Below are 11,362 nucleotides of genomic sequence, written 5' to 3'. Positions count from 1 at the left end.
CCTCAGAATACAAGTAGATAACCCTTTGTTCTCAAATAATTTCAGATCTGATTTTAGTGATAGGAACTGTACATGTTAAGTAATGCAAATGCTTGTTACTCAGGCCAGTGAGAGGTCAAAGAAAGGAGCGATTTCAGATCCTTAAGGAAGTTTCTGCCAGACTTAAAAGCAAATGAAACAAGACAAATAGGGAAGATGTAAGGAGATTCTCTTCAGAGAAGAGGTGTAAGCAGACGCTTAACCATGGAAAAGGCATACTGAAAAAATTTAAATGCCAGGATTAAGACAGGCTTCCTTCTGTGTTTGGCAAAATGTTGTTAAATTTTTGAGCAGTTTAGAAAGCGTCTAGGATAGACTGGAACAGCTGTCTCCCCCACCCCTTTCCTCCAAAAAACAGGGAGGAAAACCAATTACAACTCTCCAAAATTTCTAGCTAAAGAGGGTAGATTAGGGTGTCTGAATTATGGTGGAGACCAGGTATACGGAATAGAGAGACTTAACAAAGGAATCCTTAGGACAATTTAAATATGATATAAAAGACCATTAAACAAGGATGTCTCATCAGATTTGGAAACTGGGAGAATGAACAAGCCAAAAATTTAATATGCCTTTTGTTATTATCATTCCTTTTGTTAGTATGCCTGACAACGGTTTATAATTTGGGGGCCAGAATCAGCAGTCGTTACTAATCTTATGGATGTAGTAACATAGTCCAAGACAGCTTTGCAGAAAAAAAAAAAAAAAATCTTAAAACAATTTTAGTGGTAACTTTGTTTGTACCTCCTTGCAGGTATAAATCGTGGTCTGAGTTTTATGATAGTGTATATAGGTTTTCCTCTTCAGCCATTAGCAGAGTTGAATAAACATTGAAACGGGAATAGTCAATTTAAGATTTTTGCTTTTACAGGATAGAGAGCTGTCATTCCCTTTGGGAGATGTTTACAGTACTGTTATCGGCACCTGGTACTTATTAGAGACTCCATAGAATGCAATAATCATAACTAGTATCCTTGCCTGCTCTCAAGCCTCCATCTTTGTGATTTTGCGCAGTCACTGCAATGATGCTTTGAAAACACAAATCTGATGAAGTTATTCCTGCTTAAAATCCTTCAGTGTATTCTTGGGGCGCCTGGGTGGCTCAGTCGGTTAAGCGGCCGACTTCGGCTCAGGTCATGATCTCGCGGTCCGTGAGTTCGAGCCCCGTGTCGGGCTCTGTGCTGACAGCTCAGAGCCTGGAGCCTGTTTCAGATTCTGTGTCTCCCTCTCTCTGACCCTCCCCTGTTCATGCTCTGTCTCTCTCTGTCTCAAAAATAAATAAACATTAAAAAAAATTAAAAAAAAATCTTTCAGTGTATTCTGAATAAGTGTTCAGATAAAGCCCATACTCCATTAATTTGTATGGCATCCAAGGCCCATCCTAAATTAACTCTCCTTATACTGTCTCTCTACTTCCTGTATCTATCATTCCATTCATGCCAGAACTACATACCAGCTATGATGTCATCATTTCACATTGGGTGCCTCTCTTGTATGCCGTAGGACCCAGTACAACCACCGTCCAGCACTAAAATTGTGTCATAATTGTGTCTCTAGAGTAGCACAGTTGAACAAGACAGGTTTGAACTTTGTGGGTCTACCAATATGTGGATCCTCTTTTGATAAGTACAGTATTTTTTTTTTAGTTTTTTTTTAATATTTTATTTTTAAGAGAGCGAGAACGTGAGCGGGGAAGGAGCAGAGAGAGAGGGAGAATCAGAATCCGAAGCAGGCTCCAGGCTCTGAGCTGTCAGCACAGAGGCCGACGTGGAGCTCAAACCCGTGAACTGTGAGATCATGACCTGAGCCAAAGTCAGACGCTTAACCAACTGAGCCACCCAGGCACTTCTGAGAAGTACAGTATTATACAAATATTTTTTCTTATGATTGTTTTTAACATTTTCTGTAGCTTACTTTATGAATAGGGTAATACATATAACATTCAAAATATGTGTTTATGTTATTAGGCTTTTAGTCATCAGTTAAGTTTTGAGGAAGTCAGAAGTGACGCACAGGGGTGCCTGGGTGACTCGGTTGGGCGTCCAACTTCGGCTCAGGTCATAACATTGCTGTTCATGAGTTCGAGCCCCGCATCGGGCTCTGTGCTGACCGCTCGGAGCCTGGAGCCTGCTTCGGATTTTGTGTCTCCCTCTCTCTGCCCCTACCCCACTCACACTCTGTCTCAAAAATAAATAAAACACTAAAAAAATTTTTTTTAATATAAAAAAAAGTTTTAACTTGAAGTAATCAAAGACCTGATACAGACAAAACATAGAAGCTTTGGTTTTCTGAGCAGATAAAGAAAAAAACTTTCACGTTTTATCAAAAGCAGACCTGCAATCCAAGAAAACTTTGCCTTCTTAGCGTACAGAAAAGCAGAATTTCAGTCTTATACCAGCGTACTTTTTTTTTTTAATTTTTGGAGTTTATTTTGAGAGAGAGCACAGGCAGGGAGGGGCAGAGAGAAAGAGGGAGAGAGAGAACCCCAAGCAGGCTCCTCACTGTCAGTGCAAAGCCCAACGCAGGGCGCAAACTCCTGTACCTTGAAATCATGACCTGAGCCAAAATCAAGTCAGATGCTCAACTGACTGAGCCACCCAGGTGTCCCATCAGCCTTGTACCAATGTACTTTTAAAATCCATCGATTTCAACCTTAGTCCTGATCACACATAAAATTCTTTTCCTCAGGGCACCTGGGTGGCTCAGTCAGTTGAGCGTTTGACTTTGGCTCAGGTCATGATGTCTCATGATCTCATGAGTTCAAGCCTCATGTGGGGCTCTGTGCTGACAGCTCAGAGCCTGCAGCCTGCTTCGGACTCTGTGTCTCCCTCTCTCTCTGCCGCTCCTCACTTGCGCTCTGTCTCTCTCAAAAATAAACATTTAAAAAAATTTTTTTTAATTCTTTTCCAAAGATTTACCTTCACAAGCATACAATTTTTTTTTCATTCTGATTGTGTCCTAAGCCTTTTTTCTCTAAACAACCCATCTCAAAATTACCTTTTTTTCTCTCAACAAAAGGTATTCCCATTCCTTATATTTTTCTCATGCATATCCTACTTCCCTACCTACAGAATTATTTCCTTATTTCCATCAGTCTTATTTACATTTAGCAGAATTTTAACTTTTAGAAACCTTCCTCTCCAATGAAAATTAAGTAGTAGCCAATTGTGAACTGTTACACCAGAATTCTTTTAGAGCTGAAATTCATGAATACATTTCATAATTTCTAAAAACATAGATTTTTCCATAGCACAATCTTTCAGTAAAGCACAAAGCACATTTGCCAACAGAAGGTACCCACAGTTTCTCTGCAATAAGAAGCCAAAAGCAGAGAAACCTACATTCAATAATCAATGTTGTATGATTTTATTTGGAAAAGACTCAGATATCCAATGAATTCAATTTATCATTAACTTAGCAAAACTTCAAAGTTGCAGGTTACCAAAGATTTTGAAAGCTACTTAAAAGTTTTACCTATAAACCTTTTTTATTTAGTCTACTTGTTTTTGTCTTTTTAATGTTTGTTTATTTTTGAGAGAGAGAGGGAGACAGAAGATCTGAAGCAGGCTCTGCAATGAGAACACACAGCCCAATGCAGGGCTTGAACTCATGAACTGTGAGATCATGACCTGAGCCAAAGTTGGACACCAAACCAACTTAGCCACTCAGGTGTCACTGTGCATCTGACTCGATATCAGTTCAGGTCATGATCTCATGGTCGTGGGATCAAGCCCCACATCAGGCTACCCACTGAGCATGAAGCCTGCTTGGGAGTCTTTCTCTCTCTCTCTCTCTCTCTCTCTCTCTCTCTCTCTCTCTCTCTCTCTCCCTGCCTCTCCCCTGCACGCACCTCTCTCTCTCTCTCTCAAAATAAACTTTTTTTAAAATACTTATTTAAAAAAACATTTAAATTCACTTAAATACTGAATAAGTTGCAGCTGGGTCCACTAGAAGTCAATCAGTTTGTTCTCCAGTGCCGATTTTTACCTGGGGCACCTGTGGGGAAATCTGAAGTGGGTGTTTTAAGTCCAGGGAGGGGTGATCTTTGCTCCTTTGATAGTGAGGGTAGGAGGAGCAGGAGCCAATGGTGCTGGAGGCATGGAGGATGGTATAGGAGCTGGTTACGTAAGTCGGCCTGGCCCAGCCCACCAGTGATGGTGTGAAAACAGGAGGAGGGGAGGAGGAGAAGGGTGGAGGCAGAGTAGGTGGCATTCGGCCAGCAAGACTGGAGGCTGGTAAAAGCCCAGAGGGCAGTAGAGAGGACTCCTGGTCCCAAAACTCCTCCGCTCTGACAAATGAGCAGATGCACGCTTTCTTTTTTCCACCAACAAAAAGGGAAAATAGGCACTCCATGTTGGGCCGGAGAAGACAGGGAACTTCCCCCAAACAAAAGGAGTTTTGGCAGCTGCTTTGGGAATATTCCTTAAAGTCCCTGTCCTGAGGTAAACTAACCAGACAATTGGCTCAAATTAACCCAGGAAATGAATGATGGAGAACACCCCACATACAGTAAGAGTCAGGCAACGTTCATCCAGTCTTTTTAAGATACATCCCAGATCTGGGGCACCTGGGTGGCTCAGTCAGTTAAGCGTCTAACTTCAGCTCAAGTCATGATCTTGGCATGAGTTCGAGCCCCACATGGGGGTCTGTGCTGGCAGCTCAGAGCCTGGAACCTGCTTTGGATTCTCTATCTTTCTCTCTCTCTCTCTCTCTCTCTCTCTCTCTCTCTCTGACCCTCCCCTGCTCATATCCTCTCTGTCTCTCTCACTCACTCTCAAATATGAATAAACAAACAAAAAAGATACATTCCAGACCTGACACACAAAAAGCAAAGAGTGACTTCAGAAAAAGAGGGAGGTATGTATAGCATCTGGACAGCCACCTGTTTTGTTTGATTTATTTTTGAGACCGAAACAAAGCATGAGCGGGGGAGGGGCAGAGAGCGAGGGAGACAGAATCTGAAGCAGGATCCAGGCTCTGAGCTGTCAGCATTAGAGCCCCACGTGGGGCTCGAACCCACCAACCATGAGGTCGTGACCTGAGCCGAAGTCAGACGTCCAACCGACTGAGCCACCCAGGCGCCCCTGGACAGCCACCTGTTTACAAGAGAGCTGTGCACCTTGGGGACTGGGTTTCTATCTCTTATAGTCCAACAGCTTGGGGTGCTTTTTATTTGACTCCAATTTAGTGGGAGATAGCCTAAGAGGGAATCCTTTGGGATTGAGGAAGCTGATCCCATAGTCAATTCCCACAGAACGAGGAGAGTACATTAATTACCTAGGAGTCCATTACCAAAATTCCCTTTTGCTTCTGAATGGCATCCCATCAGGAATACTGGCTCTAAGATTCCTGGGATTCAGAGTGGAGGTAGGCATCCCTCTTTCTCAACTGCTCTGATTCCTTTGTACTCCCTGAGAAGGGATGTCAACCTCCCTCTGCTTCCCCGTTGCATTCTGGACTACAGCGGGTGCTGGTGCCGGTGAATGGACTGAAATGCCACAAAGATTGGGGCTGCCTCTTTCCATTTTGAAGGAACTGATGTATTCAGTGACCAATAATAATACCCTTTGTAAGTCTCTAGATCTAGTGTTAATGGGTGGAGTAGAGGTCCTGGCCTTTAAGAAGGGGCAGCTATTCTCTATCAGGCATAACAAAACTAAGCTAGAACTACTTTTCAATCTGAGAGCAGGACTGGGAATGCCAAACAACCCCTGGGTAAGGGCAAATGAGAGACATGAGAAAATGAAAGTATAGAATTCCTATCTAATCCAGGCAATTTTCTTGTGAGTTTTACCCATGATCCAGTCCCAAGGGAGTGGTCCCCTGTTGGGTGAGTGCCCCAAGTAATAGTTCTGACCAGTCCCTTTCAGGAAGCACACAGACAGACATATCTTGGATTTTATGCTCATGGAGGGATCACGCTGCGTTATTTAGGAAGAAACCTGATACAGGAGTCTTAAGGTAAGCACCTTCCTAATGACATGTATGGCCTTCCTGTGCCTGAGGAGAATACAAGTTTTAACAGGTAAAACAGGGAGAGCCTGATGTTTCTGAGCCCAACACCATTACGGCCAAGGTACTGGGATCCAGCCAGGTGGCAGGAGTTTGTCCCTCCCCGTAGTGTCGCCATGGGCAAAAGGTTCTGTCCTGAGCATTCGGGAAAGACACGTTCCGAAAGGTTATACTATTCAGTACATCTCCAAAAAGGAACAAGTAAGAAACAAAGATTGGGGATAAAGATGACTTATCAAGCCACATCAAGGCACTTGGATTCATTCCATAATCCCCATATGGGCTCCCAAAACTGTGGGATCACTGAGCTCAGTCAGGAAGGAATTCTTGAGATATTTTACAAAGCAACTTAGTAAGTTTAAGCAGCACAGGGACAGGCCCCTGGGCAGGAGCTGCACTTTTGTTGTATGAAGCTGGTGGTTATATGCTTAGTGTTCAACGAGGAGGGAATGTACATAGGTTATAAATGTTTTCTTCAAGTTTCTACTCCTAAAATACTTTCACAAGATGTCTCTGGTGCTTATCATTCAGCTCGATATTAACTGGGTGAGATGTACAGACAGTCATGAGACCAGAATGTAGCAACTAGCATGTATTTGATCCTTATCAAAACTATGCAGGCGAGAGGTCAGTCATCTGGGGTAACGGTGAACATTTTTCCATTCCCGTCCCTCATCAGACTCACTTTTTCCTAAAGGAGGACGCCTAATTTTATAATCACTAGGAAAATAAGGTTCACTCATTTATTCAGATATTGAGTGTATTATATAATACGCACAAAGTACACCAAAACAGGACTGAGCCAAGAGGCTTAAAATCCATAAAATTAAAAAGTCTTTTATAAAAGTGTGGCAAGCACAGTCCTGGAGGTGTGCACAGCATGTCTTGGCAACATAGCAAGGAAACATCTAGCGCTTTGACTTGGAGATGGAAATCGTGTTTGGCAAGACTGGACAGGAGAGCCTTACTATAAAGCTAGGGGAGTGCTGGCAGGGGAGCAGGCATTCTCCAGAGTCTCGAATAACTGGAACTGTTTTACAGTATTTAAGCTTTCTCCTGCAACTGAGTCACTAAAAGATTTTTGACAGGGGAGTGACATAAGAATTACGCTCATCGAAGGCCCCAAGCCTAAAAAAGGATGTACTTAAGGGGGCACATTTTCCTCATTATGCCTTTATTTGAAACTTAAAATATGTTACATTCCAATCCAGGCTAGTATAAGCCCCTGGAGAATGCCTTTATGCAAGTTTGACAGATTCAGTTAAATATAAAAGGAATGAAATTAAAGACTTGACTGACTCACCTGGTACTTAAGACTTGAGTATTCCAACTACTTGATCCATATTGATGAAGGGGTCTGGAATATGCCACTGTGGCATAAACATTCTGAGTAGAAGACATTTGAGTTCCTGAAATCCTCTGCTTAAAAAGCAAAGCCTCCCAAAAGAACTCAATTGTCATAAATCCCCTCTCAGGGAGCAACCAGGGAAGATTATCTCCTCACTAGTGAAGACATGGTTGGCATGACACCTAGAGACTTTTCTCACAAAATGATTATAGTTACCATCCTTTTTAAGTCACGTGCTTCCACATAACTGCCCTTTCTACCCCCAACTTCTGCTATTAAGAAGTCATTTGTAAGTGTCTTTTACCCCTTTCCCCTCTCAAGATGATCTATAAGGCCCCAAATTCTAACTATCGCTTTAAGTCGCATTTTTGTGAACTCCCTCATACTAAGTCCATCTTTTTTTTGCCTGTCTTTTGTCAATCAGCAGGCTCCCAAACACAGAATCCAAGAGGGTAGATGAAGTTTTTCCTCCCCAACAATTCAAAACACTGCCAGCCACTTGTTCTTTTTCTAATTATGTACTTTCCCCCTTTTATGATTTCAAAATAATAATAAAACTCCTTTGGGAGCTACTTCTCAAATTCAATAGAGCCTAAGTTAGAATTGGTTAAGTGTTCTAATTAAAAAAATAACTTTTTTTAATGCTTATTTTTGAGAGTGTGAGCGGGGGAGGAGGAGAGAGAGAGAGGGAGACAGAATCCAAAGCAGGCTCCAGGCTCCAAGCTGTCAGCACAGAGCCCGACACGGGCTTAAACCCTCGGACCACACAGATCATGACCTGAACCAAAGTCGGATACCCAACCGACTGGCCACCCAGGCACCCCAAGTGTTCTAGTTTTTAATCTAATGATTGCATTTAAAAAGAACTGTAATGCTTGATTTCCAGAATTTCTCACTGTGGTCTCTTTAAAAGCCCAGGGTGCTGGTTTTACAAATTCTGAAAACCTTAGTTTGGGTGCTTTTTGTTTAGAATTAACATCTTTTAGATGTTAACATCCATGTTTATGTGTAACTGAAAAACCGTGAATGTGACAAATTAATGCTTTTCGATCTTTATAATTGAGAATTGCATGGTAGATAGGAAATGTGTGAGTAGGGGAAGTAGATAATTTACCAATAATTCTTTAAAGAAAACTTTGTTAGTGTGTGTAAACTGAACATGACTGCCTAATCAGAGGGCTGTTTAAGAATTGTTAAAATTCTAGTTTTTCTTTTTAAAAAAAATTTTTTTTAATGTTTATTTTTTAGACAGAGAGAGACAGAGCATGAACGGGGGAGGGTCAGAGAGAGAGGGAGACACAGAATCCGAAGCAGGTTCCAGGATCTGAGCTGTCAGCACAGAGCCCGACGTGGGGCTCGAACTCACAGACCGTGAGATCATGACCTGAGCCGAAGTTGGACTCTCAACTGACTGAGCCACCCAGGCGCCCCAAAATTCTAGTTTTTCTAAAAACTGATGTGACTTTTAATTCATGATGTTCTTGCTATCAGAAATTCAAAATGATTAAGCTTTGACCCTCTTGTATTTTTTTTTTTTTAGTTCTGCTGAAAAAAAAAAAGTTCAAAACTACAAAAAAAATTCTTCACTAGTGATGGAAACAACTATTAACATGGTTTAGACAGTGGTTCTCAACCCTGGATAGGTTTTTCAATGCTGATATCCTGGCCCCTGAAATTCTGATTTTATTAGTTTGGGTAGGACCTGGCATGGTTATTTTAAAAATATAAAGTGATTTGAACATGCAGCCAAGGTCGAGAACCACTATAGTAGATATTGTACTTTCAGCATGGAGCCTGACACAGGACTCGATCTCACCACCCTGAGATCATGGAGCTGAAATCAGGAGTCGGTCACTTAACTGACTGAGCCACCCAGTCACCCCTGTACTTTTTAAAAATTACTTAAGTAATCTCTACACCCAACACAGCGCTCCAACTCACAGCTCTGACAAGAGGCACATGCTGTACTCACTGAGCCTGCCAGGTGCCCCTGTACTTTTTACTAAAGACACAAATTTCCTTTTCAGTTTATTTCTAATTGGCCAAGTTTTTACTCAGTTCACTAAATACTGATTTCAAATGTTTATTCTCCAAATTGGTTGTGCAACAAAGTCTCAAGCAAAGTGAATAAGCATCTTATTTATGACAGTGTTTTCAGCCACCTAATTAAAAGTATTATATAACTATTTGAAATTGAAACCGACAATATTTATAAAAACTTATCCCAATTATAGCTTCCTAAACCATGAGCAATTGTGGCTTCAACGATAAACCTGACAATGAGATTTGAGAATAGAACTCTTTCAATGATTCAATTAGCAAGTTCTGTATCATTTCAAATTCTTTATTATACATCATGGTTGCACAATTTGAGGCTGGTTAAATACAATTGGTTTTCAAAATTTCTTCAAATATTCCCTAATTACTACATGCAAGTGACCATGAAAATATTTGGCATTTTTAAATTTTGAAACTCTGAACAGGCACTTACATGAAGGAAAACATTACCATTCACAGAGAGCCACATTTAAAATAGATGCTCCAGCACATGGTACGTGGAACCTTTTGCCAGTAAAGAAGTTGGTTACTGACCATTTTATCAACAAAGTGCCACAGTAGTAAACAGGTTTAAAGAAATGTAATTTAGGTTACTTAGCTTACTCATAAGGTAAGGTTAACTGACAAGACTTGCGCTGAAGTGTATAAAAAAATATTGGTACAAAAACCAGTGAACCCTATGTGAAAGTAGTTTCACACAGCAGGCTTCATTTTAGTTCCTACGCCCCACATTTAGTGTATCTGAGCTCAGACCCCATGCATATGAACAGATGACTGAAACCTTCTTTTTGGAGACTTCGAACTAATGACTTGAATTTAGTGTTAACAAAATTTAAACAGAGTGGGTGAAGTTTAAATCTGAGATTGAACTAGCCAAAGTCCCAGCTTACCGAATATGAAATTGTCCAGATCTAGATAACTACATGCTTCACAGGTCCTCCTGAGTTCCCTATCCTCAAATTTTCCCCTAGCAAGGGAAGAGAATATTTGTGAAGGCAAGAATATTCTATTTGTATATATGTAGTAAAAAGATGCCTTAAATTAAAAAAAAATTCAGAGTATTTACGGAAAAATTATATAGTTCTAACAAACTTTAAAATGCCAACACAGAGTCAACTCAACATTGCAGAAAACATACAGTAGTAGCTGCTGGATGGCAGAGGCAAAAATAGTTACTTAATATGGCGAAAGAGAAAGAGAAAGAGAAAGAGAAAGAGAAAGAGAAAGAGAGAAAGAGAAAGAAAGAGAAAGAGAAAGAGAAAAGAAAAAAGAAAAAGAGGAAAAAAAGAAAGCGAAAGGAAGAAGGAAGGGAGGAAGGCGGGGGAGGGGGATAAGGTGGGGAGAGAAATAGGAAGAAAGGGAGGAAGGGCGGACGGTGAAGGAAGGAAGGAAGGAAGGAAGGAAGGAAGGAAGGAAGGAAGGGAGGGAAGGAAGGAAGGGAGGGAAGGAAGGGAAGGAAGGAAGGAGGCAGGCAAGCAGGCTTCGGGGAGGTGCCACATAATCTCTTGGGAAATAAGTTTAACATTCACACCACAGAAGGCTTCAAAGAGGATACAATTCAGGAAGCCATGGAATAGTAGACTAAGAAGCACCTATGGTGAAACACTCCATATGCCTTTCCCAAACACACATGTAGAAACATAAATGTAGTTCTCAAAAATACTGAGACGCCATGTTTTAAATCTTTGCAGGATGTAAGGTCCACTCAATTTTTCTATTTTTATTTGAACACAAAATATTTAATTTTTTGCATGTAGAGAATAAGAGGTAATTATTAGCATGAAAAAGGAGAAAGTATTTATAATCAACATTACGAAGAAAGCAAATTACAAATACCAGCCTACTCACGTGAAAATCTTTAATGTTTATGTTGATGCATATCTGAGTGCTTATAATCAAATCAAAGTG

Source organism: Panthera tigris, chromosome D2 (assembly GCF_018350195.1).
Source record: "Panthera tigris isolate Pti1 chromosome D2, P.tigris_Pti1_mat1.1, whole genome shotgun sequence".
In the NCBI taxonomy this organism is placed as follows: domain Eukaryota; kingdom Metazoa; phylum Chordata; class Mammalia; order Carnivora; family Felidae; genus Panthera; species Panthera tigris.
The sequence above is the reverse complement of the archived record's forward strand: the minus strand, read 5'-3'. Positions refer to the sequence as shown.